We start from the raw sequence: 24,894 nt of genomic DNA on the forward strand, positions 1-24,894 counted from the left end.
AGACACCTCAAGTTGCTGGAGAAATATCACCAATGATGTCTCCGTAAGATCCGACAAATCCCCTGGGAGGACAGACGCACCAACATCAGCGACCTCATTAAGGCTAACATCCCCAACATTGAAGCACTGACCGCACTCGATCAGCTCCGCTGGGCAGGCCACATAGTCCGCATTGCCAGACACGAGACTCCCAAAGCAAGAGCTCTACTCAGAGCTCCTTCATGGCGAACGAGCCAAAGGTGGGCAGCAGAAACGCTACAAGGACACCCTTAAAGCCTCCCTGATAAAGTGCAATATCCCCACTGACACCTGGGAGTCCCTGGCCATAGACCGCTCTAAGTGGAGGAAGTACATCCGGGAGGGCGCTGAGCACCTTGAGTCTCAACGCCGAGAGCGGAAAGAGCATTTGGCAAACCAGTCCCATCCACCCCCTCCCTCAACGGTTATCTGACCCACCTGTGACAGAGACTGTGGTTCTCGTATTATTCAGCAATCAAAAAACTCACTTCAGGAGTGGAAGCAAGTCTTCCTCGATTCTGAGGGACTGCCAATGATGATGATGATGACCAGGATGTGTGCTGTGTAACTCACGCACAAACTTCTCTCTCCCTTTCTTAGGCATTACAACTTGATTGCCCCACAATATGTCATCTGCTTGAATAGACAGTTTGTCCTTGTGACGAATGTACGGTTTGTCCTCCTCGCACATTTGCTGAGGTATGGCAGACCAATCCCCTTTGAGGATGCAACCCTTTACCACCGATAATATCGGGTCCTGGCTGGTCCAGGTCTTAACTTGTTGAGCCGTGACAGGGGTACCTTCACTCTCAAAAGCATCCATGGTTAACATTAAATCCGCCGGTTGTGGCATTTCCACTTCCGATGTGGGCAACGGCAACCGGCTCAAAGCATCGGCACAGTTCTCTGTGCCAGGTCTGTGACGAATGACATAATCATAGGCAGATAATATCAGCGCCCACCTTTGAATGCAGGATGAAACACTAGTATTGACACCTTTGCTCTCGGAAAACAAGAAAATGAACGGCTTGTGATCGATCTCTAATTCGAACCTCAGACCGAACAGGTATTGATGCATCTTTTTAACACCATACACCACACGCTAAAGCTTATTTTTCAACCATGCTGTCGGCTTAATCTGCTTTAGACAAACTTTTGGATGCATACGCGACAGGTTGAAGTTTCCCCGACTCATTGGCTTGTTGTAACACACAACCAATTCCATATGATGATGCATCACAGGCCAAAACTAAACGTTTACATGGGTCATAATGTACCAGCAGCTTGTTCGAGCAAAGCAGATTGGTGGTTTTCTCGAAAGCTCTGCCTTGCAATGCACCCCACACCCAGTTGTTGTCTTTTCTCAATAGCATGTGCAGTGGTTCAAGTAAGGTGCTCAATTTAGGTAGGAAGTTACCAAAGTAGTTGAGTAGACCCAGGAACGAATGCAGCTCTGTCACGTTCTGTGGTTTGGGTGCATTCTTGATGGCTTTGGTTTTCATGTCAGTGGGTCTGATGCCATCAGCAGCAATTTTTCTCCCGAGGAATTCGACCTCTGGTGCCATGAAGATGCACTTCGAGCGTTTCAGTCTGAGTCCTACTCTGTCCAAACGCTGTAGAACCTCTTCCAGGTTGTTCAGATGTTTCTTGGAGTCATGACCGGTGATCAGGATGTCACCTTGGAACACGATGGTTCTGGGAACGGACTTCAGTAAACTTTCCATATTCCTCTAGAATATTGCTGCAGCCGAGCGAATTCCAAACAGCACCTGTGGTAAATAAACAGTCCTTTGTGCGCGTTAATGCACCTAAGTCTCTTCGATGTCTCGACCAACTCCTGCATCATATAGGCCGACGTCAAGTCCAGTTTTGTAAACGACTTCCCTCCGCCTAGCGTCGCAAACAAGTCATCAGCCTTTGGTAACAGGTACTGATCTTGTTTCGAAACCCTGTTGCTCGTAGCCTTGTAGTCTCCGCAGATTCTGACTGTGCCATCACTTTTCAGCACAGGAACAATGGGGCTGGCCCATTCATTAATTCGACCGGTGATATGATCCCTTCACGCTGGAGTCTGTCCAGTTCAATTTCGACCTTCTCCCTCATCATATACGGCACTGTCCGAGCTTTATGATCGACTGGTCTTGCATCTGAGTCCACCTGGATCTGCACCTTGGCTCCTGTGAAGTTACCGATACCCGGTTCGAACAGCGAGGGGAACTTGCTCAATACTTGGGCACATGTATCTTCCTCCGACGACAACGCCTTTATGTCGTTCCAGTCGCATCTGATTTTCTCCAACCAGCTCCTGCCGAGCAGCGTTGGGCCATTGCCTGGAACAATCCACAGCGGTAACTCGGGCACCACACCGTTATACCACACGTTAATTTATGCACTGCCAATCATCTTTATCAGTTCTTTGGTGTACGTGCGCAGCTTGGCGTTAACAGGGCTCAGCCTGGACCTCACAGTCTGAGTATCCCACAGCTTATAAAATGCCCTCTCGTTCATGATCGATTGACTTGCCTCATGTCCCGTTTCATCGATGCCGGTATCCCGTTAAACTTCACATTAATCAAAATTGGTTTACTCTTGGTTATGAAGGAGTACAGTCCATACACTTCCTCCTCTGGCATCTCGGATTGGGTATCCGGTTCCGTGCTAGTCTGACTCTCATCCTCTGTGTGGTGTGTCGCAGCTCGCTTGCCCACCTCGGACACTTGCACTGGAGATGCCCCACTCTCAGGCAGCCTTTGCAACTATATTGCTCAAATCGGCACTGCTGGTGCCGGTGATTTCCCCCACAACGCCAACATGGAGAAGTCGGATACATTCCCGCTGGCAGACTTTGGGTAGCCACAGGTTTCGCGAACACAGCTGGGTAGGCCCTGCCATGTGCCGCTCTGCCGAACGCTAAATCAATCGCATTTACAGTATTTGCCGAGGTTCGGTTCTTCACCGCTATTTGCTTTAGACTCCTGTCCGTCGTCACACATGATTGAGCGATCTGGATGGCCTTTTTTAAATCCAACTCCTCCACCGCCAGAAGTTTGCACAGGATCACCTCGTGGTTGATACCGATAACAAAGAAGTCCCGCAGCATGTCTGCCAACACCGTCCTGAACTTACACGGCCCCGCTAGACATCTCAGGTCGGCAACGAATTCCGCCGCGCTCTGGCCCTCCGATCGAACGTGTGTATCAAACCTGTATCTCGAGATGATGATGCCGTCATCTGGCTTCAGGTGCTCCCGTACCAATGTACACAACTCCTGTACGTTTTCTCTGTTGGATCACTAGGTATGAGTAGATTCTTTATTGGACCATAGATCTTCGAACCGCACACAGTGAGGAACACGGCCCGGCGCCGATCTGCATCGTCGACCCCCTTCATTTTGTTGGCCACGAAGTACTGGTTCAAATGGCTCACAAAGTCTGCCCAATCTTCTCCCTCCACGAATCGCTCTAAAAATCCAATCATGCTCATTTTGCAAACAAAGGTTCTTGTATTCTCGTAGACAAATGTTATGGATGCAATAAAGGTTCACAGTGAATACTGTTAAACAAAGCAAGGTACAACCTTGCTCTGCTTTATTTAGGCCCAAAGTGTCTGACTCACAAATGGCTGGCCTTTTATACCTGAGCGGCACCATGTGCATGCTGCTCAGTGGCCTCCAACAATGACGCCATCTGGTGGCTACAAACAGAATGTACATACATGACAACATCATTAACAGAGTTAGCTTGTGAGCACGACTGACTGGAAGTTCAGTTCACTGACTGGAATCATAGGATCGCAGACTGATACAGCACGGAAAGAGGCCATTCGGCCCATCGTCTCTGTGTTGGCTCTTGGGTACAGCTATCCAATCAATCCCACTCCCCCGCTCTCTCTCTGTAGCCCTGCAAATGTTTCCAATTCAACTATTCATCCAATTCCCCTTTTGAAAGTTACTATTGAATCTGCTCCCACCGACCTTTCAGGCAGCGTGTTCCAGATCACAACAACTCGCTGCGTAAAATCCTGCTCCTCCTGTCGCCTCTGGTTCTGATGGCGATTATCGTCAATCTGTGTCCCTCTGGTTACCGACCCTCCTGCCCCTGGATACAGTTTCTCCTTATTCACTCCGTCACAACCATTCCCGATTTTGAACAACCTCTATCGAATCCGAAGTTCCTCATCCCTCGTACCATTCGAGTAAATCCAGACTATTGTATCGTTTGTGCTGCTCAGATGGAGAATATAAACTTTACAACTGAGGAAATGTGGAAGAAAACTGAAGTTCGGGTGATTCCATCATCACCATCATCCTAGGGAGTCCCTTGCATCGAGGATGAATTGCTTCCACGCCAAAAAGGGATGAGTTCACAGGTGTTTCAATGAAGGACCTAATATTCCAGATCCTGAACTAAATATTGAAGGGTGGAAGATGCCTGTGGGTGGATTTTTTTAACGTGGGGTGGCCGTTGCACACCAGCCACCACACGGGCTTGACAGAGCGAGGTCTTGGTCCAGTGGCAAGGGTTAACCAGGACGACAGGAGACCTGCTCTGCTGCACGGACCTAGTGTGCTCACATATCGCAGTGTGGGCTGGGCCTGTGCTGCCCCTGGGCCCTCGCCTCTTCTGGGCCCTGAACTCACGCCTCTCCTGGGTCCCGGTCACGTCCCTCTACCAACTCTCGCCGCTCCTTCGCCCCGACCTCGCCGCTCCTGATGTACCTGCCCACGCTCCAATCACCGACCTGGACCTTGATGACGTTGCTCCTCGCTGCCGTCGCCCTCCTGCACCAGCTCGCGCTGGACCTTGCAGCGGTACCCCGCCACGCTGCCCATGGCCGCCGCTCACCGCTCCTTTTATGGCCCCGACCTGCCGCTGATGGTCTCTCGCAGGTCGGGGCCGTCACAGGGTGATTCAGGCTTGTAATGGATGATGGCGAAGTCACGTGCGAAACTGTCAGATTAGTGGTCTTGCAGAGCCCCCTGCTGACGTGTATTTATACAGCACCTTTAATGAAGTAAAACGGCCCAAGGCCGTTCGTAAGAAATAGGAGCAGGAGTCGGCCATTCGGCCCCTCGAACCTGCTCCCCATTCAATAAGATCATGATTGATCTGATCATGGACTCAGCTCCACTTCCCTGCCCGCTCCCCATAACCCTTTACTCCCTTATCGCTCAAAAATCTGTCTATCTCCACCTTAAATATATTCAATGACCCAGACTCCACAGCTCTCTGGGGCAGAGAATTCCACAGATTTACAACCCTCTGAGAGAAGAAATTTCTCCTCATCTCAGTTTTACATGGGTGGCCCCTTATTCTATGACTATGTCCCCAAGTTTTAGTTTCCCCGGAGTGGAAATATTCTCTCTGCATCCACCTTGTCGAGCCCCCTCATTATCTTATATGTTTCAATAAGATCACCTCTCATTCTTCTGAACTCCAGTGAGTAGAGACCCAACCTACTCAACCTTTCCTCATAAGTCAAACCCCCTCATCTCCGGAATCAGCCTAGTGAGCCTTCTCTGAACTGCCTCCAATGCAAGTATATCCTTCCTTAAATACGGAGACCAAAACTGTACGCAGTACTCCAGGTGTGGCCTCACCAATACCCTGTACAGTTGTAGCAGGACTTCTCTGCTTTTATACTCGATCCCCCTTGCAATAAAGACCAACATTCCATTGGCCTTCCTGATCACTTGCTGTCCCTGCAGACAAACTTTTTGTGCTTCATGCACCAGGAGCGTCAGGTCCGTCTGTACTGCAGCACTTTGCAATCTTTCTCCACCCGTGAGGTCGGGATTTCTGGGCCATTATTATGAATGAGAACCCCCCCCGCCCCACCCTCCCAAACACCCAAACACCCAAATACACGATAACAAATTTTTTTAAACACTTCACATGTTTAACATTAATTTAAATTAAAGTTAATGAAATGTGTTCTAAAAAAAAAATGTGGTTTTTTTTTAAGTGTAATTCGGGTTTAAAATAAACTTACCTTAGCAGACATTTTAACATAAAAATGTGTTTTTAAATGTTATTTTACATGTTTTTTATACGTTTTAAAACTTTTACGCTGCTGAAAGTAGGTTATGAGCCGACTTTTACCAGGCGCAAGGGTTTGAAGGACATTCGCTGGGCAAGAGATGGGCAAATAGCTCAATCTCGCCCGCGTGGATGTCCTGGCTGCGGGGATGCGTGCAATGTGTCAAGCTAAAACTTGACAGATCGGAAAAACTGGCTTTTGGCGCATGCGCATCGCGTGCCGAAAACGGGCTTTTCCGATATTTTCCCGAGTCCGTACACACTCCGTACAGACCCTGGGGAGGCCGGGATTTCAGGCCCAATATCTCCTAAGGAGGTAATGGGGTAGAAATTCCGACGTCACGGATCCGTACGAAGTTTCTACGGACAGATCACAGATATCTCGGGAGCAAGGACATTTCTTGAGCAAGATTGCGGGATTTACGCAGATCTTGCCCGGCAAATGTCCTCAAAACTCTTGCGTCTGGTAAAAGCAGGCGCCTAGGCTACTGTTACAGGCGTAAGAGTTTAAAAACCTATCAAAAACATGATTAAAATTAAAAACATTAAAACTTCTACATCTTAAAACCCTGCCCACTCAGGTAATGTTATTTTAAACCCGAACCCTAACTTTTTTTTTAAATTGGCAATTTTTTTTCTTTAAAAATTATGCATAATAACTTTAATTTCTATGAATGTATTGTGCGAGGTGTTTTTTAAATGTTTTATGTTGTGTTTGTACATTTTGGGGTTTTCCTCATTCATAGTAATAGGAGCTTTGTAACTTCCAAAACTCCTATGACTGTGAATGAGAAAATACTTACCTGTGATTGGGTGTCCAGGCCCACGTGACTCCTGCGGACGTCCCGACGTGAACACGCTGCGTCGCGCAGTCATGAGAGGCCTCCAGACCGGGATCGCCAGCGCGCGCAGTAGCTTAAGGTAAAGCATTTTATTTCTATTCTACAGTGCTTTGCCCGTGGGAGGTCCCCGAGAGGGATTTCGGGGCCATTATCTCCTTAGGTGGCTCAATGTCAAATTTTGTCCGATATCGCTCCGAGATGGCCCTTTGACCGAGAATTTGGTCACCTGTCCTAATATCTCCTTTGGTGGCTCTGTGTCAAACCTCTGTCTGATAACGCCCCTGTGAAGGGTCCTGGAACGTGTTTCTGTCTGAAAGTCGCTATATAAATACACGTCACCAGGGGGCAGTAGAAGACCACTGAACTGACATTGTTTCGAACATGAATTTGTCATCAGCCATTATGAACCTGAATCAGCCGAACTTCATCCCTTTTCCCACATTTTTCAAAGCTGGAAAGTTTGCAGTCTCTAACTGGGTGGGTACACATTCTCCCCGGATGAAATGGAAGCCCTATGATATCAATTTTAGTATTCCAATCTTTGTTTTCAAATCCCTACATGACCCTCGACCCCCTCCCTATCTCTGTGACCTCCTCCAGCCCCACAACCCCCCGAGATCTTCGCGCTCCTCCAATTCCGGCCTCTTGACCATCCTCCGATTTTAATCGCTCCACCAGCGGTGGCCGTGCCTTCAGCTGCCTGGGCCCCAAGCTCGGGAACGCCCTCCCTAAACCTCTCCGACTGTCTCTCTCCTCTTTTAAAACCCTCCTTAAAACCTACCTGTTTGACAGAGCATTTCTCACCTGCACTAATGTCACCTTTGGCGGCTCGGTGTGAAATTTTGACTGACATCGCTCCTGTGAAGCACCTTGGGACATTTCACGATGTTAAAGGTGCTGTATAAATACACGTCACCAGGGGGCACTGCAGGACCACGAATCCGACAGTTTCGCAGGTGAATTTATCATCATCCATTACAAGCCTGAATCACCCGAGTGGCCCTGGACAACGTGGACCACGTCCCCGATCTCGGGAGCCTCCTATCAACAAGAGCAGTCATTGACGACGAGATGCAACACCGCCTCCAGTGCGCCAGTGCAGCCTTCGTCCGCCTGAGGAAAAGAGTGTTTCAAGATCAGTCCCTCAAATCTGTCACCAAGCTCATGGTCTACAGGGATGTAGTAATACTCACCCTCCTGTGTGGCTCAGAAACATGGACCATGTACAGTAGACACCTCAAGTCGCTGGAGAAATACCACCAACGATGTCTCCTCAAGATCCTACAAATCCCCTGGGAGGACAGATGCACAAACATTAGCGTCCTTGTCCAGACCAACATCCCCAGCATTGAAGCACTGACCACACTCGATCAGCTCCGCTGGGCAGGCCACATAGTTCACATGCCAGACACAAGACTCCCAAAGCAAGCGCTCTACTCGGAACTCGTCCACGGCAAGCGAACCAGAGGAGGGCAGAGGAAACGTTACAAGCACACCCTCAAAGCCTCCCTGATAAAGTGCGACATTCCCACCGACACCTGGGAGTCCCTGGCCATAGACCGCCCTAAGTGGATGAAGTGCATCGGGGAGGGCATTGAACTCCTCGAGTCTCATCGTCGAGAGCATGCAGAAATCAAGCGCAGACAGCGGAAGGAGCGTGCGGCAAACCAGTCCCACCCACCCCTTTCCTCAACGACTATCTGTCCCACCTGTGACAGGGACTGTGGTTCTATCTTTTCCCGCATCATGTACGGCACCGCTCTGGCCTTGTGGTGTACTGGCCTGGCGTCCGGGTTTATGTGAATCACTACCTTGGCCCCCATGAAAGTGCCGATGCCGGGTTGAAATAATGAGTCAAATTTGTCCAGGATCTGTGAGCATGATACTCGATCCACAGAGGAAATTGCATTGACATCGCCCCATTTCCAGTTCATGACAGCAAGCCAACTCCTCCCCAGTAGTGCGGGACCATCCCCTGGGACAATCCAGAGTGGCAACCTGTTCTCCGAATCTTTGTGGGTCACGACTCCCGTGGCGCTGCCAAGCACCGGAATGATCTGCTTTGTGTAAGTCCGTAGCTGTGCGTCAATCGGCGATAATTTTGGCCTCTGGCCTTGGATGCCCACAACTTTTCGAACTGTTTGATACCCATCAGGGACTGGCTGGCCCCAGTGTCTAGTTCCATTGATACTGGGATGCCATTGAGGAGCACTTTCATCATTATCGGTGGCGTCCTGGTGTATAAACTGTATACGTGCTCCACATGAACTCGCTGAACTTCAGCTTCCAGCGATTTCCCCCAGTGTCCATTTCTGCAATTTCTGCAGGTATTTTTCTCATCTCTGCAAACTCCGGCTGAGTGTGTGCCTCTATGCGTCCAGCATGAGCTGCAGTTTGAAACAAAAGGTCCCTTGCCAGTCGATCGTCCCTGACTGCCCCTGTTGTTGTCCTTGAGTGCACCATCAACACTTGTTGATGGCCCCATTACTGGCCGCATTGTCCCTTGCAATGGCGTGAATCACCGTTCAGCTTGCCATTGTCTCTGTCGAACTCCCCCTCTGGGTTCGACTGCATGTTGGGGCATGCCCGACTGCCCTTGTCTGCCTGGAGAACTGTGTGCTGCTTTGACAATGTTGAATCTCTGTCCCAACCATTCCTTAACACAGTACCTCTCGTCTGTTCTGCTAGTGGCCATGCTCGCATGCTTTAAAGGGCAAAAAACGTTAGTGGGAGTTGTGTACAGACCTCCAAACAGTAGTAGTGATGTTGAGGAGGGCATCAAACAGGAAATTAGGGGTGCATGCAATAAAGGTGCAGCAGTTATAATGGGTGACTTTAATATGCACATAGATTGGGCTAGCCAAACTGGAAGCAATACAGTGGAGGAGGATTTCCTGGAGTGCATAAGGGATGGTTTTCTAGACCAATATGTCGAGGAACCAACTAGGGGGGAGGCCATCTTAGACTGGGTGTTGTGTAATGAGAGAGGATTAATTCGCAATCTCATTGTGCGAGGCCCCTTGGGGAAGAGTGACCATAATATGGTGGAATTCTGCATTAGGATAGAGAATGAAACAGTTAATTCAGAGACCATGGTCCAGAACTTAAAGAAGGGTAACTTTGAAGATATGAGGCGTGAGGGTGGGGTGGATTGACCCATCCACCTCCACGGAGGTGTGTGGGGGGCCTGACCCATCCACCTCCATGGCACGAACCTGGTATTGCAGTACTTCCAGGAACGGTGCAGTGGCTCGAGGACTTTTGGCTAAGAGCATTGGCGCAGAGTGATCCTTGATGTGTGCAAGGTGACCTCTGGCGTTTGTGATTTGACAAAGAATTGGAAAGATTGGCAACGAAAAATTTAAAAAAAAAAGATATGAGGCGTGAATTGGCTAGGATAGATTGGCGAATGATACTTAAGGGGCTGACTGTGGATGGGCAATGGCAGACATTTAGAGACCACATGGATGAACTACAACAATTATACATTCCTGACTGGCATAAAAATAAAAAAGGGAAGGTGGCTCAACCGTGGCTATCAAGGGAAATCAGGGATAGTATTAAAGCCAAGGAAGTGGCATACAAATTGGCCAGAAATAGCAGCGAACCCGGGGACTGGGAGAAATTTAGAACTCAGCAGAAGAGGACAAAGGGTTTGATTAGGGCAGGGAAAATGGAGTACGAGAAGAAGCTTGCAGGGAACATTAAGGCGGATTGCAAAAGTTTCTATAGATATGTAAAGAGAAAAAGGTTAGTAAAGACAAACGTAGGTCCCCTGCAGTCAGAATCAGGGGAAGTCATAACGGGGAACAAAGAAATGGCAGACCAATTGAACAAGTACTTTGGTTCGGTATTCACTAAGGAGGACACAAACAATTTTCCGGATATAAAAGGGGTCAGAGGGTCTAGTAAGGAGGAGGAACTGAGGGAAATCTTTATTAGTCGGGAAATTGTGTTGGGGAAATTGATGGGATTGAAGGCCGATAAATCCCCAGGGCCTGATGGACTGCATCCTAGAGTACTTAAGGAGGTGGCCTTGGAAATAGCGGATGCATTGACAGTCATTTTCCAACATTCCATTGACTCTGGATCAGTTCCTATTGAGTGGAGGGTAGCCAATGTAATCGCACTTTTTAAAAAAGGAGGGAGAGAGAAAACAGGGAATTGTAGACCGGTCAGCCTGACATCGGTAGTGGGTAAAATGATGGAATCAATTATTAAGGATGTCATAACAGCGCATTTGGAAAAAGGTGACATGATGGGTCCAAGTGATTCACCCGGACCAGACCTGCGCTGTCCCCGGCAGGAAGTTCTCTGATAGCCTGGCGCTACTCAGAGATACGATCGCCGACATGCGGGACAGGAGGGTGGACACCTGCTTAATCAGCTTAGACCAGGAGAAGGCCTTTGACAGGATATCGCACACGTACCTGATGGACGTGCTATCCAAAATGGGGATGGGGAGGGTATCCGCAATTGGGTCAAACTGCTCTACACAGACATCAGTCGTGCAGTTCTAATCAACGGGTGGGAAACTGAAAGCTTTCCAATCAGATCTGGAGTCAGGCAAGGCTGTCCTCTCTCATCTGTCTTGTTTGTGTGTTGTATCGAGCCCTTTGCCGAGTCCATCAGGAAGGATGCGGGCATTAGAGGGGTGACGATCCCAGGCAGCGGAGGCGCTCAGGTCAAGACCTCCCTGTACATGGACGACGTCGCCGTCTTTTGCTCGGATCAGCAGTCGGTCCGCAGATCGCTCACAATCTGCGACCAGTTTGAACTGGCCTCGGGAGCAAAGGTCAATCGCACCAAGAGCGAGGCCATGCTCTTTGGCCACTGGACCGACCGAGCCTCCATTCCCTTCACCGTCAACCAGATTTCCTGAAGGTGTTGGGAATATGGTTCGGAGCGGACGGGGCGTGCGCCAAAAACTGGGATGAGCGTATTGCCAAGATCAAACAGAAACTGGCATTTTGGGAGCAGCGCTCCCTCTCCATCACAGGCAAGAACCTGGTCATCAGGAGTGAGGTGCTCTCGGGGTTGCTGCACGTGGCACAGGTCTGGCCCATCTCACACTCCTGCACCGCGGCAGTCACCCGGGCCGTCTTCCACTTTGTCTGGAGGTCCACAATGGACCGTGTCCGCAGAGACACGATGTATAAATCTCTGGACAGTGGAGGAAAGGACGTTCCGAACGTGGCCCTCATCCTGAGGGCCACCTTTGTGTGAGGCTGCATCAAGCTGTGCACAGCCCCCCCAGTACACAAACACCAAGTGTCACTACGTGCTGAGGTTCTACCTGTCCCCGGTGTTGCGAAGGATGGGTCTGGCCACGCTGCCGCGAAACACCCCCACCAGTTGGACCATGCCTGTCCACCTGTCCTTCGTGGAAAAGTTTTTCAAAAGAAACCCCTTTGACCACAAGGCCATAAAACAGTGGTCAGCACGTAAGGTCCTGGACGCCCTACGAAAGAAGGAGAGGGTGGACCCTGTCGGGTGGTTCCCTGAGCGGACTGTCGAACTCGTTTGGCAGAACGTCTCATCGCCAGAGCTTTCACACAAGCACCAAGACGTAGCTTGGTTGGCGGTGAGGAGGGCCTTACCCATCAGAGTGTTCATGCACAGCCGACGCCTCAGCAACACGGCACGGTGCCCCCGGGCCGGCTGTGGGGCGGACGAGACTGTCACCCATCTCCTTCAGGATTGCGCCTTTGCAAGGCAGGTTTGGAAAGAGATGCAGTGGTTGCTGTCGAGGTTCATCCCGAGCAGCTCCGTAACACAGGACTCTGTGCTCTACGGGCTGTTCCCAGGGACACACACCGAGACAGACATCACCTGCTGCTGGAGGGCCATCAACTCGGTCAAAGACGCTCTTTGGTCTTGCCGAAACTTGCTGGTTTTCCAGAGCAAGGAGATGTCCACGTCTGCGTGTTGCAGACTGGCGCAATCCAAGATCCAGGAATACGTGCTGAGAGACGCACTGAAAATTGGTGCAGTCGCCGCAAAGGCACGGTGGGGAAGGGCCACAGTTTAAAGCCCTTCCGCCACGGTAAACCCAGGGGATGGAATCAGTACAAACCCCTCTCGGGCTGTACTTGTAATTTACTTTTTGTGTGCATGGAGCACCAAATCTGTAAACACCAATGTCGTGCCATGTACAATGCAAGGTGTGTTACGAAATGCATGTTTGAAAAGAAAAATGCAAATGTACCGTCACCCATTCCGGGCACTGGATTGTGACACATGAAACGTAATTTGTGTGAATGTACCACAATGTATCCCGTTTATTGGACCGAATTGCACTTGAACGGAAAAACAAGAAATGTAACGAACGGAACTGCCGTCAGCACCCAGATGTATTGTATGGGATTGCTGACCGCAGCTAAATGTACTGAAATGCCATTGAATGTACTGTACAGATTTTTTTATGAATAAAGTATATTTTGAAATTTTAAAAAATGCCTTGGGACGTTTCACTGCGTTAAAGGCGCTATATAAATACAAGTTTTTGTTGTTGCTGTTGTTGTGACGAAGACTCCCGGCCACAAGCTCACACCTCCCTATTGATCTTCCCCTGTGCAAAACTGGAACATTGCTTTTTCAAACACGTCAGATTCTGAATTAGTTTTCATGTGAAGATTTGACAAACATTTACTTCACAGGCAATAAATATACATCGCGATTATATTTGCGGAAAACTTTCCCTGGCCCGAAGGCATGTTACTGAGGGAGCTTTGATTTCCTTTTAAGGGCAATATGCAAATAAGGACGGCATCTTCTGTGTTACTGCAGTGTTTTCACAAGGGATATATCATTAGACATTGCAATATTTTAGCAGAATGGACATGTCAAAGCAGCAGCACTTTGTGAAAAGGGACATTGTGATTTTTTATACATGAGTCGTTGAGACGTTAAAAGGCAGCGGATGATGTCGGGAGGCAGTTGTGTGCGAAAATCAAGCATACTTACCTGGCAGGGGAGTAACCATGATCAAGAAGGTGGTTCTCCCAGGACGAGGCTAGCCCATTGCACTTCGGGTGTGCTGACGCCTGCGATGTCCCCAAATGCGGGATACTCGACTGCAAAATTTGTGGTAGTGGGGGACTGCGTTCGCGCTCTCCCCTGGCTTTGCAATTAATATCAGAATTAGCAACATCTCCGTTTCTAAGTTCATTATCTATTCATCAGTCTTAACCTAGGCTTCAACTCCAGCAGCTATATTTCATTGCCAACAGAGGCGCGGATAAAAATGGCCACTAACCCTGCGAAGTATGAGACGTTAAGAGGCCATCACAAAACTCTCCGAGTCCAAGTGTTGCTTCCTCCATTCCGACCAACTGCCGCATATCAGCATGCACACACAGTCCAACAGGGGACGACGGACAACTCGTGTGGAACTGTGCTGTCATACACACACTATCCAACAGGCGGACAATATTTCAGGTTTAAGAAATCACATTTCACTGGCTTTAAGATCTCCCTTGGATCTCGGGGACCACAATTCCACACAGTACGGAAGCTATGGTCTCAGCAGAACATCACGCACTTTCACTTGCTTTAGCCACATAGTTCATTCAGCTTTCTTCACTGCTACTTTGGACAAATTGCTTGGGCATTTTCAGCGTTAAATCAACTGCAACCCACAAATCTCTTTCAATTCATCTGTCGCTATCTTAGCACACTGATTTTGGATCAGGTCGCTGATTGGCGCGTGGGCACACACAGCGGGAGCGACGAGGTCGGGGCGAAGGGGCGGCAAGAGAATGTGGAGGGACGTGATCGGGGACCAGGAGAGGCCTGAGTTCGGTGACAGGGGCCCAGGGACAGCACGGGGCCAGCCCACACTGCGGTATAAAAAGGGAGGGAGAGACAAAGTGGGTCATTATCGACCGGTTAGTCTGACATCAGTGCTGGGGAAAATGTTGCAATCATTTATTCAGGATGAAATAGCAGCGCATTTGGAAAGCAGTGACAGGATCGGTCCAAGTCAGCACGGATTTAGGAAAGGGAAATCATGCTTGACAAATCTTATGGAATTTTTTGAGGATGTAACTAGTAGAGTGGACAAGGCAGAACCAGTGGATGTGGTGTATTTGGACTTTCAAAAGGCTTTTGACAAGGTCCCATTGGTGTGTAAAATCAAAGCACGTGGTATTGGGGGTAATATACTGACGTGGATAGACGACTGGTTGGCAGAGAGTCGGGATAAACGGGTCCTTTTCAGAATGGCAGGCAGTGACTAGTGGGGTGCCGCAGGGCTCAGTGCTGGGACCCCAGCTCTTTACAGTATACATTAATGATTTGGATGAAGGAATTGAGTGTAATATCGACAAGTTTGCAGATGACACTAAACTGGGTGGCGGTGTGAGCTGTGAGGAGGACGCTAAGAGGCTGCAGGGTGACTTGGACAGGTTCGGTGAGTGGGCAAATGCATGGCAGATGCAGTATAATGTGGATAAATGTGAGCTTATCCACTTTGGGGGCAAAAACACGAAGGCAGAATATTATCTGAATGGTGACAGATTAGGAAAAAGGGAGGTGCAACGAGACCTGGGTGTCATGGTTCTTTAGTCATTGAAGGTTGGTAAACAGGTGCAGCATGCGGTAAAGAAGGCAAATGGTATGTTGGCCTTCATAGCTCGGGGATTTGAGTATAGGAGCAGGGAGGTCTTACTGCAGTTGTACAGGGCCTTGGCGAGGCCTCACCTGGAATATCGTGTTCAGTTTTGGTCTCCTAATCTGAGGAAGGACGTTCTTGTTATTGAGGGAGTGCAGCGAAGATTCACCAGACTGATTAAAACATTAAAAAAAAAGACTGGCGCAATCCAGTCTGCAAAAGGCTTCTCGGCCTTTTGGCTAAGATCATGCGTAACTGACCTGACAGGGGAGTAACCATGACCCCCAACGTGTTTCTCCCTGGATCAGGAAGGTGATTCTCCTATGCTTTTTGGAAATAAGAGGTGTGTGGCGGGCCTGATCCATCCACCTCCATGGCACGAACTTGGTATTGCAGTACTTCCAGGAACGGTGCGACGGAACTGCTCGGGATGAACCTCGACAGCAACCACTCCATCTCTTTCCAGACCTGCGTCGCAAAGGCGCAATCCTGAAGTAGGTGGGTGACAGTCTCGTCCGCCCCGCAGCCGACTCGGGGGCACCGTGCCGTGCTGTTGAGACGCCGGCTGTGCATGAACGCTCTGACGGGTAAGGCCCTCCTCACCGCCAACCAAGCTACATCTTGGTGCTTGTGTGAAAGCTCTGGCGATGAGACGTTCTGCCAAACGAGTTCGACAGTCTGCTCAGGGAACCACCCGACAGGGTCCACCCTCTCCTTCTTTTGTCGGGCGTCCAGGACCTTATGTGCTGACCACTGTTTTATGGCTTTGTGGTCAAAGGGGTTTTTTTGTGAAAAACTTTTCCACGAAGGACAGGTGGACAGGCATGGTCCAGCTGGTGGGGGCGTTTCGCGGCAGCATGGCCAGACCCATCCTTCGCAACACCGGGGACAGGTAGAACCTCAGCACATAGTGACACTTGGTGTTTGTGTACTGGGGGTCTGTGCACAGCTTAATGCAGCCGCACACAAAGGTGGCCATCAGGATGAGGGCCACGTTCGGAACATCCTTTCCTCCACTGTCCAGAGATTTGTACATTGTGTCTCTGCGGACACGGTCCATTTTGGACCTCCAGACAAAGTGCAAGACGGCCCGGGTGACTGCCGCGGCACAGGAGCGAGAGATGGGCCAGACCTGTGCCACGTACAGCAACCCCGAGAGCACCTCACTCCTGATGACCAGGTTCTTTCCTGCCATGGAGAGGAAGCGCAGCTTCCACCATCCCAGTTTTTGCTTCACTTTGGCGATACACTCTTCCCAGTTTTTGGCGCACACCCCATCCGCTCCGAACCATATTCCCAACACCTTCAGGTAATCTGGCTTCACGGTGAAGGGAATAAAGGATCCGTCGGCCCAGTTGCCAAAGAGCATGGCCTCGCTCTTGCTGCGATTGACCTTTGCTCCCGAGGCCAGTTCAAACTGGTCGCAGATTGTGAGCAATCTGCGGATCCGAGCAAAAGATGGCTACGTCGTCCATGTACAGGGAGGTCTTGACCTGAGCGCCTCTGCTGCCTGGGATCGTCACCCCTCTAATGCCCGCATCCTTCCTGATGGACCCGGCAAAGGACTCGATACAACACACAAACAAGAGAGACGAGAGAGGACAGCCTTGCCTGACTCCAGATCTGACCGAAAAGCTTTCAGTTTCCCACCCGTTGATTAGAACTGCACGACTGATGTCTCTGTAGAGCAGTTGGATCCAATTGCGGATACCCTCCCCAAACCCCATTTTGGAGAGCACGTCCATCAGGTACGTGTGCGATATCCTGTCAAAGGCCTTCTCCTGGTCTAAGCTGATTAAGCAGGTGTCCACCCCACTGTCCCGCACGTAGGCGATCGTATCCCTGAGTAGCGCCAGGCTATCAGAGAGCTTCCTGCCGGGGACAGCGCAGGTCTGGTCCGGGTGAATCACCAGCTCAAGAGCAGACTTGACCCTGTTGGCGATGACCTTTGACAGGATCTTGTAGTCCACATTGAGCAGCGAAATAGGTCGCCAGCTTTTGATTTCCTCCCTCTCCCCCTTCTGCTTGTAGATGAGGGTGATGATTGCTTTCCTCATTGATTCTGACATACTACCAGCCAGAAGCATACCCCCGTACACTTCCAGCCGGTCTGGGCCCATCCAGTCCCACAGAGCGAATACAACTCGACCGGTAAGCCGTCGCTTCCGGGAGTTTTAATCATCGCAAGGGACCGGACGGTCTTTGTCATCTTGTCCAGAGTTAGCGGGTGGTCCAGACTCTCCTGCTCACTGTCGTTTAGGACCTCCGAAATAGACGACAGGAACGACTGGGAGGCCACGCGGTCTGTGGGCTTGACGTCATACAGCCTGGCATAGAAGGATTTGCTGATCCTCAGCATGTCAGGCTGCGAAGACGTCACAGAACCGTCTTCTTCCTTTAGGCTGGTGATCACAGAGCTCCCCCTGTGTACCTTTTGGAAGAAGAAGCGCGAACACGTCTCATCCTACTAGACGGAGCAGACTCTGGAGCGGAAGATAATCTTGGAGGACTCTGAGGCAAAGAGCGAGGCTTGCTGGCCCTTCACCTCTTCGAGTTCCTCCGCGACATCGACCCCCATCGACTGCAGCAGGAGCAGGTTTTGCACGCTCTTCTGGAGTTGGGACAATTCCCTCTGTCTCCCTCTCACCTCCTGAACACCTTTGAGGATGAAGAACCTCTTGATGTTTGTCTTGATTGTTTCCCACCAGTGCATCGGGGAATCGCAGAGGGGTTTTACGGTTCTCCAACCTTTGTAATCCCTCTTGAGTTCTTCCACGTTTTCCGGAGTCAACATTTTCATGTTCAGCTTCCATATCCCTCTGCCAACTTTCTGGTTTTCCTGTGGGCGACAGTCGGCCAGTAGGAGGCAGTGGTCAGAGAAGAACACCGGCGTGACGTCGGTGGATCTGACCTTGAGCGTGTGGGACACAAACAGGAAGTCTATTCTGGAACGGACGGACCCGTCTGGTCTCGACCAGGTGTATCTGAGCGGTGCTCCGACTGCAGGGTTGCTGAAGACGTCGCACAGCTTGGCATCTTTTACCGCATCCATCAGGAGTCTGGACGTGGTGCCCAGTTTGCTGTCGGCTCTGCTGGATCGTCCAGCCGCATCGATGATGCAGTTGAAGTCACTGCCCAGAATGACCGGCCTGGACGTTGCCAGCAGCAGTGGGAGCTGCTGGAAGAGGGCCAGCCGCTCGCTTCTGAGAGGTGAGGCATACACGTTAATTAGCCTTAGAGGGGAATTTATGTACATTATGTCTGCTACGAGGAGGCGGCCGCCCACCACCTCCTTAACTTCGGTGATGGTGAAGTGGCCTCCCCGCAGCAGAATGTCCAGGCCGGAAGCCCGGCTGTCGTTGCCTCCTGACCATATGGATGGTCCATGGGCCCACCATCGTGACCACTGCCGGTAACTGCTGAAGTGTGGCAGCCCGCACTCCTGCAAGAACAGCAGGTCCGCTTTGACCTTGGCGAGGTACCCCAAGGTGGAAACACATCGCGTAGTGGATTTTACGCTACGCACGTCAATCGATGCTATTTTTAAATCCATGTTTAAGTTACAGGTTGCAGTTCAAAACATTTACATTTTAAATAAACTGTCCTTTCCGTTGGAGACCTGCCCAGTGGCCGGTTCCTGCATACATAGATTTTCACTGTAAAAGTCTACTTCACCTGGGCTGGCATACTGGTCGTCCTCTGCCGTGGGAGTGTTTCGACCAGGGGACTGGTGTCGTGTTGTCAGAAAGTCCGATATGTCCTCTGCACTGTCCTCGCCTGGTGTTGGTGGTTCCCTCTTTTCATCAGTCGCAGCGATCTCGAGCTGGTGTGCTTCGATCGCTGTGTCGCTCCCGGTATTCCGGAGGTGGGGTGTGCTGGGCACTTCGCTGCTCCCGTTGTCCCGGAGCTGGTCTGCATTGGTCGCTTCTTCGCTCCCGGTGTTCCGGAGCTCGTGTGCGCTGAGCGCTTCGCTGCTCCCGGGTTCCCGGAGCGAGGCTGTGCCGGTCACTTCACTGCTCCCGGTCGCCTGTGGCTGTGGGTTGGCGTATTGACTCTTGTTTTGGTGGCGGTATTGAGGGGCTTTGTCTCGCCTTTCCTCATCAGACGAGCTGCCGTCGCTGCTGTCTGTCGTGGACGTTAGCCGCCTCTTCCCTGTCGTTCCCGCAGGGGCCCTTGCTCGCCTGTTCCCCTTACGCTTGCGGGCCTTTTTCTTGACGGTCTCCCATCCCGCTTCATCGTCCGCTGTCTCCTCGTTCCTGGACTCGGTGCGATGGGGGAGAGCTTCGCTGCTGGCTGCTGGTGTCTCGCAGCTCGCCATGGCAGGCTTCTCTTCCTCACCGACTTGTTCCGAGTCCACGAGGGCGGTTGCTTCTTTGCCCAGGGCGTTGGTCGGGGGGAGGGTGTGGGTCTCCTCTGGAGCGTTGTGTTCCTCAGCTTCCTCCTCCTCTGGTGTAATGTTCTTTGCTGCCTGCACATAGCTGAAGTTGTGTTTGGGGTAGTTTTTGTAAAGGTGCCCAGCCAGACCACAGAGGTTGCAGCACTTGGTCTCCTTACAGTCCTTTGTCTGGTGGCCTTCGTTCTTGCAGTTTCAGCAGATGACAGTTTTGCAGCTTGCCGCCACATGGCCTGCCTTCCCGCAGGTCCGGCACACATTGGGCTGGCCAGCGTACACCATGTAGCCCCGACTTCCTCCGATGGCGAAGCTGGAGGTGGGGTGCAGGATGGTTCTGCTGGCGTCCACCTTCGTGGTGACCTGGATCTGGTGCTTGCTGGTCCATATCCCGTGCAAGTCTTTCTGGTCGCTGCTGTTTCCTGCCCCATCGACATACCTGGCGGGAAAGTCAGCACATCAATGACTGGGATGTGGGGGTTGTACATCTGCACTGTGATAGTGCGTCTTCTCTGCAACGGTCGGGTGAACAGTGGCTACCAAGTCAGCACTGAGCGCAGCGGTTCACTCACCTCCTTCAGGCCCTTCAGGAACTTCAGGCAGAGGGCGACGGTTCTGAAGGTCACATCAAAGTAACCTCTCTTCGGGAGGTCCTGCAAGGCCAAGATGTCGCCGACTTTCATGCCACATGTTCTGATAGGTCCTTACTACACAGTATAAATACACACCAGGCCCATGCTTGAGAGAAGGTCAGTCTGTGACCTGTCCTTTATTCCTTAGCACTCAAGTGATGAAGGTGGGTGGAGCTTCCCCTTTTATACCTGAAGGTCCAGGTTAGGAGTGTCTCCCACCTAGTGGTCAGTGTTCTCACGGTGTACAACTTAGGTCAGTTTATACATGGGTTACAATTCTGGTTGAATACATGACATCACCTCCCCCACAAAGTCTTATTGGGATCACAGGTTGAGTCTCTCTGGTGGTTTACGCTCCCTTGTAGAGCGCCTGAGTTGGGGCTCCGGTTGTTGGGCGCTGGCCTGAGTGTCTGCTGTTTGCAGTGCCTCAGGCCTGTCCGGACTGCCCACAGTGACTGGGCTCTCCTCCCTTTGGTTCCGGTATTCGGTCACCTGTGGTGGAGTGAACTCGATATCGTGTTCTTCCTCTGCTTCTTCTATGGGGTTGCTGAACTTCCTTTTTGTTTGATCCACATGTTTGCGGCAGATTTGTCCATTGGTAAGTTTAACTGCCAGAATCCTATTTCCCTCTTTGGCAACCACAGTGCCTGCGAGCCATTTGTGCCCTGCAGCATAGTTGAGGACAAAAACAGGATCATTGACATCAATACATCGCGCCCTCGCATTCCTGTCATGGTAGTGATATTGTGACTGGCGCCTGCTCTCGACAATTTATTTCGTGGTGGGGTGTATAAGGGATAATCGGGTTTTGAGCGTCCTTTTCATTAGTAGCTCTGCGGATGGAACCCCTGTGAGCGAGTGTGGTCGGGATCTATAGGCCAACAGGAGGCGTGATAAGCGGGTTTGTAGGGAACCCCCTTGGAATCTGAGCATTCCCTGATGGATTATCTGCACTGCTCGTTCTGCCTGGCCGTTTGAGGCCGGCTTGAATGGTGCCGTTCTAACATGGTTAATTCCATTGCCTGCCATGAAGTCCTGGAATTCAGTGCTTCTGAAGCACGGGCCATTGTCACTGACCAAGATGTCCGGCAGACCGTGGGCGGCGAACATTGCCCGTAGACTTTCTACCGTGGCAGAGGATGTGCTTGAATTTAAAATGTCACACTCGATCCATTTGGAGTAGGCGTCTACTACAACCAAAAACATTTTCCCCATGAAAGGACCTGCGTAGTCCACATGGATGCGTGACCAAGGCTTGGTGGGCCATGGCCAGGGGCTAAGGGGGGCTTCCCTGGGCGCATGGCCCAGCTGGGCACACGTGTTGCACCTGCGAACACAAAGTTCCAGATCTGCGTCTATCCCTGGCCACCAAATGTGTGACCTGGCAATTGCCTTCATCGTGACAATGCCCGGGTGCCCATTGTGGAGTTCTCTGATGAACACCTCTCTGCCCATCTGGGGCATGACTACGCGGTTTCCCCACAGTAGGCAATCAGCCTGAATCGAGAGTTCATCCTTGCACCTGTGAAATGGTTTAAATTTCTCAGGGCATGCCCTGTATGTGGCTGCCCAGTCCCCATTCAGGACACATTTCTTGACTAGAGACAATAGCGGGTCTCTATTTGTCCAGACTTTAATCTGACGGGCTGTCACGGGTGAGCCTTCGCTTCCGAAAGCTTCAACAGCCATGACCATCTCAGCACCATGCTCTGTAGCCCCCTCAGTGGTGGTTAGTGGGAGCCTGCTGAGTGCATCGGCGCAGTTTTCGGTGCCCGGTCTGTGCCGAATTGTGTAGTCATAGGCAGCTAACGTGAGTGCCCACCTCTGTATGCGGGCCGATGCGTTTGCATTTATGGCCTTGTTGTCGGCCAAAAGGGACGTTAAGGGTTTGTGATCTGTCTCCACCTCAAATTTCCTGCCAAACAGGTACTGGTGCATTTTCTTTACCACATATACATATGCGAGCGTCTCCTTTTCTACCATCCCGTAGCCCCTTTCTGCCTGGGACAGACTCCTGGAGGCATAAGCTACAGGCTGTAACTGACCCCTGGCATTGACATGCTGCAACACACACCCGACACCATAGGACGACGCATCGCACGTTAACACAAGTTTCTTACATGGGTCATATAGCGTTAACAGATTGTTGGAACATAATAAATTGCGTGCTCTATTAAAAGCCCTTTCCTGGCTGTCCCCCTAGATCCTTTCACGACCTTTGCGTAGGAGCACGTGTAGCGGCTCCAGCAGCGTGCTCAATTTGGGAAGAAAGTTACCAAAATAGTTCAGGAGCCCCAGGAACGAACGCAGCTCCGTCGTATTACCTGGTCTGGGTGCTCTCTGGATCGCTTCTGTCTTGGATGCAGTAGGGCTGATCCCGTCTGCTGCTACCCTCATCCCCAGGAATTCTACCTCTGGAGCTAGGAAGACGCACTTCGCCTTTTTCAGTCGCAGACCTACCCGGTCCAGTCTGCGTAGCAGCTCCTCCAGGTTGTCGAGTTGTTCTTCAGTATCGTAACCCGTAATGAGGATGTCGTCCTGAAAAACTACCGTCCCTGGAATCGACTTGAGGAGGCTTTCCATATTTCGTTGGAAGATCGTGGCATCTCTGTCCCAACCATTCCTTAACACAGTACCTCTCGTCTGCTCGTGTGGTCTAAATCCCAGTTTCTTGTCGCCATTGATACGTCCTTACTACACAGTATAAATGCACACGAGGCCCATGCTTGAGAGAAGGTCAGTCTGTGACCTGTCCTTTATTCCTTAGCACTCAAGTGATGAAGGTGGGTGGAGCTTCCCCTTTTATACCTGAAGGTCCAGGTTAGGAGTGTCTCCCACCTAGTGGTCATTGTTCTCACGGTGTACAACTGAGGTCAGTTTATACATGGGTTACAATGCTGGTTGAATACATGACATGTTCCAAGCAGGATTTTCTTCACGAAAAGGTCCCGGTTGATCCTATCCAATCAATCCTATCCAATCAGTCCTCGCAGCTACGATTCTCCATTCCAGGCAGCATCCTTGTAAATCTCCTCTGCACCCTCTCCAGTTCAATCACGTCCTTCCTATAATACGGCAACCAGAACTGCTGCAGTACTCCAGCTGTGGCCGAACCAGAGTATTATACAATTTAAGCATAACTTCCCTGCTCTTGCATTCTATGCCTCGGTCAATAGAGGCAAGCATTCCATATGCCTTCTGAACAACCTTATCCACCTGGCCTGCTATTTTCAGGGAATCTGTGGACCAATGGTGGAGCTTTGGAGGCGTGGCCTATTCACTTGGAGCTCTGTTGCTGTGAGAGAAGGAACTCCCTGCTGTTGCTCCTGCCTGGAAAGCCTGGAGAGAGCCCTGTGAAACAGCCCAGGAAGAGGAGGAGGGGGCTTTCTTCAATTCAACATCCATCCAGAGGGAGAGGAGGAGAGCAGAAAATTCAACAACCTTTAATACTGCTGCAGAGAGTTGGAGAGAGGGGGAAAAAAGAACAACTATCCAGTGTGGAAGGAGGGACAAACTTCATCAACCAAAGGTGGGTGTGTTTTGGTGCATTCCCCTAAAGACTTTGTTGTATCGGTGGGGGGAGGAAAGAAGACTTGCTAGAGGGCCGGAACATCGCGGGGTGTGTGTGTGTGTGGAAGTGTGTGTGGGGGTCTTGCTTACAGCTTGGCCCCACACACCACTGAAGCACCCCTCCCCCATTGCCTCGCCTGGGATAGCTGGAGCTACCTGGCTGAAGAATCATTAATCACCCTATTTAACATCGTTGGGAGTGTGTGCCTGGGTGGCTCCAGCTACCCCAGGTGAAGACATCTTCTCCCCCCACCCGAAGACCTTCCTAAAGACTGTGTCTTGTTTTTCCATCATCTGGGGAGTGCACCCCAAGAAACACCCACCCATCGCTGTGAGGGGAGACCTGCCCTCGCAGCTTCCCTCTTTCCCACCCCGCCTCACTCTTTCTCTCTCTCTCTGTCTCTCCCCTCTCTCTCTGAGAGCCCTTTCCTCCTAATTGAAAAAACAATTAAGACAACTGAGCAGAGGGAGCAAGGCCCCTCCCCAATTGTCAACGAGGGGAGAGGTGTGCCTCATTGAGAGCTCCTCTGCTCATACACTTAAACGAGGCCAATTTAAGAACATTAAGGCCTGTGACTTTGGGGTGGGTGTCGCCCTTAAAGGGACCCCGTGATGGCGACCCCATCCACGCCGGTGGCAGGGCCAGCTAAGACGTACGCGCAGGCAGCGTCCACATCCACGGCGCCTCCTGCGCCTCCTGCTGCCCTGCCACCGTTCAGATTTATAACAAAAAAACACGGGGTCAAGAGCTACACTCACCCCACAATGAGCATCAAGGAGTGCATGCGGG

General features: G+C 51.0%; 1 non-coding gene and 1 pseudogene across 1 annotated transcript; both read left to right on the forward strand.

The window, feature by feature from the left end:
* Positions 1–13,856: 13,856 nt before the first annotated feature.
* LOC139255580 (U1 spliceosomal RNA) lies at positions 13,857–14,020 on the forward strand. Its single transcript, XR_011592058.1, has one exon. It is a non-coding gene; the product is annotated as a U1 spliceosomal RNA (small nuclear RNA).
* Positions 14,021–15,731: 1,711 nt separating this feature from the next.
* Positions 15,732–15,933, forward strand: LOC139255581 (U2 spliceosomal RNA; annotated as a pseudogene).
* Positions 15,934–24,894: the final 8,961 nt, after the last annotated feature.

The sequence above is a fragment of the Pristiophorus japonicus genome, unplaced genomic scaffold (assembly GCF_044704955.1).
Source record: "Pristiophorus japonicus isolate sPriJap1 unplaced genomic scaffold, sPriJap1.hap1 HAP1_SCAFFOLD_614, whole genome shotgun sequence".
Lineage (NCBI taxonomy): Eukaryota > Metazoa > Chordata > Chondrichthyes > Pristiophoridae > Pristiophorus > Pristiophorus japonicus.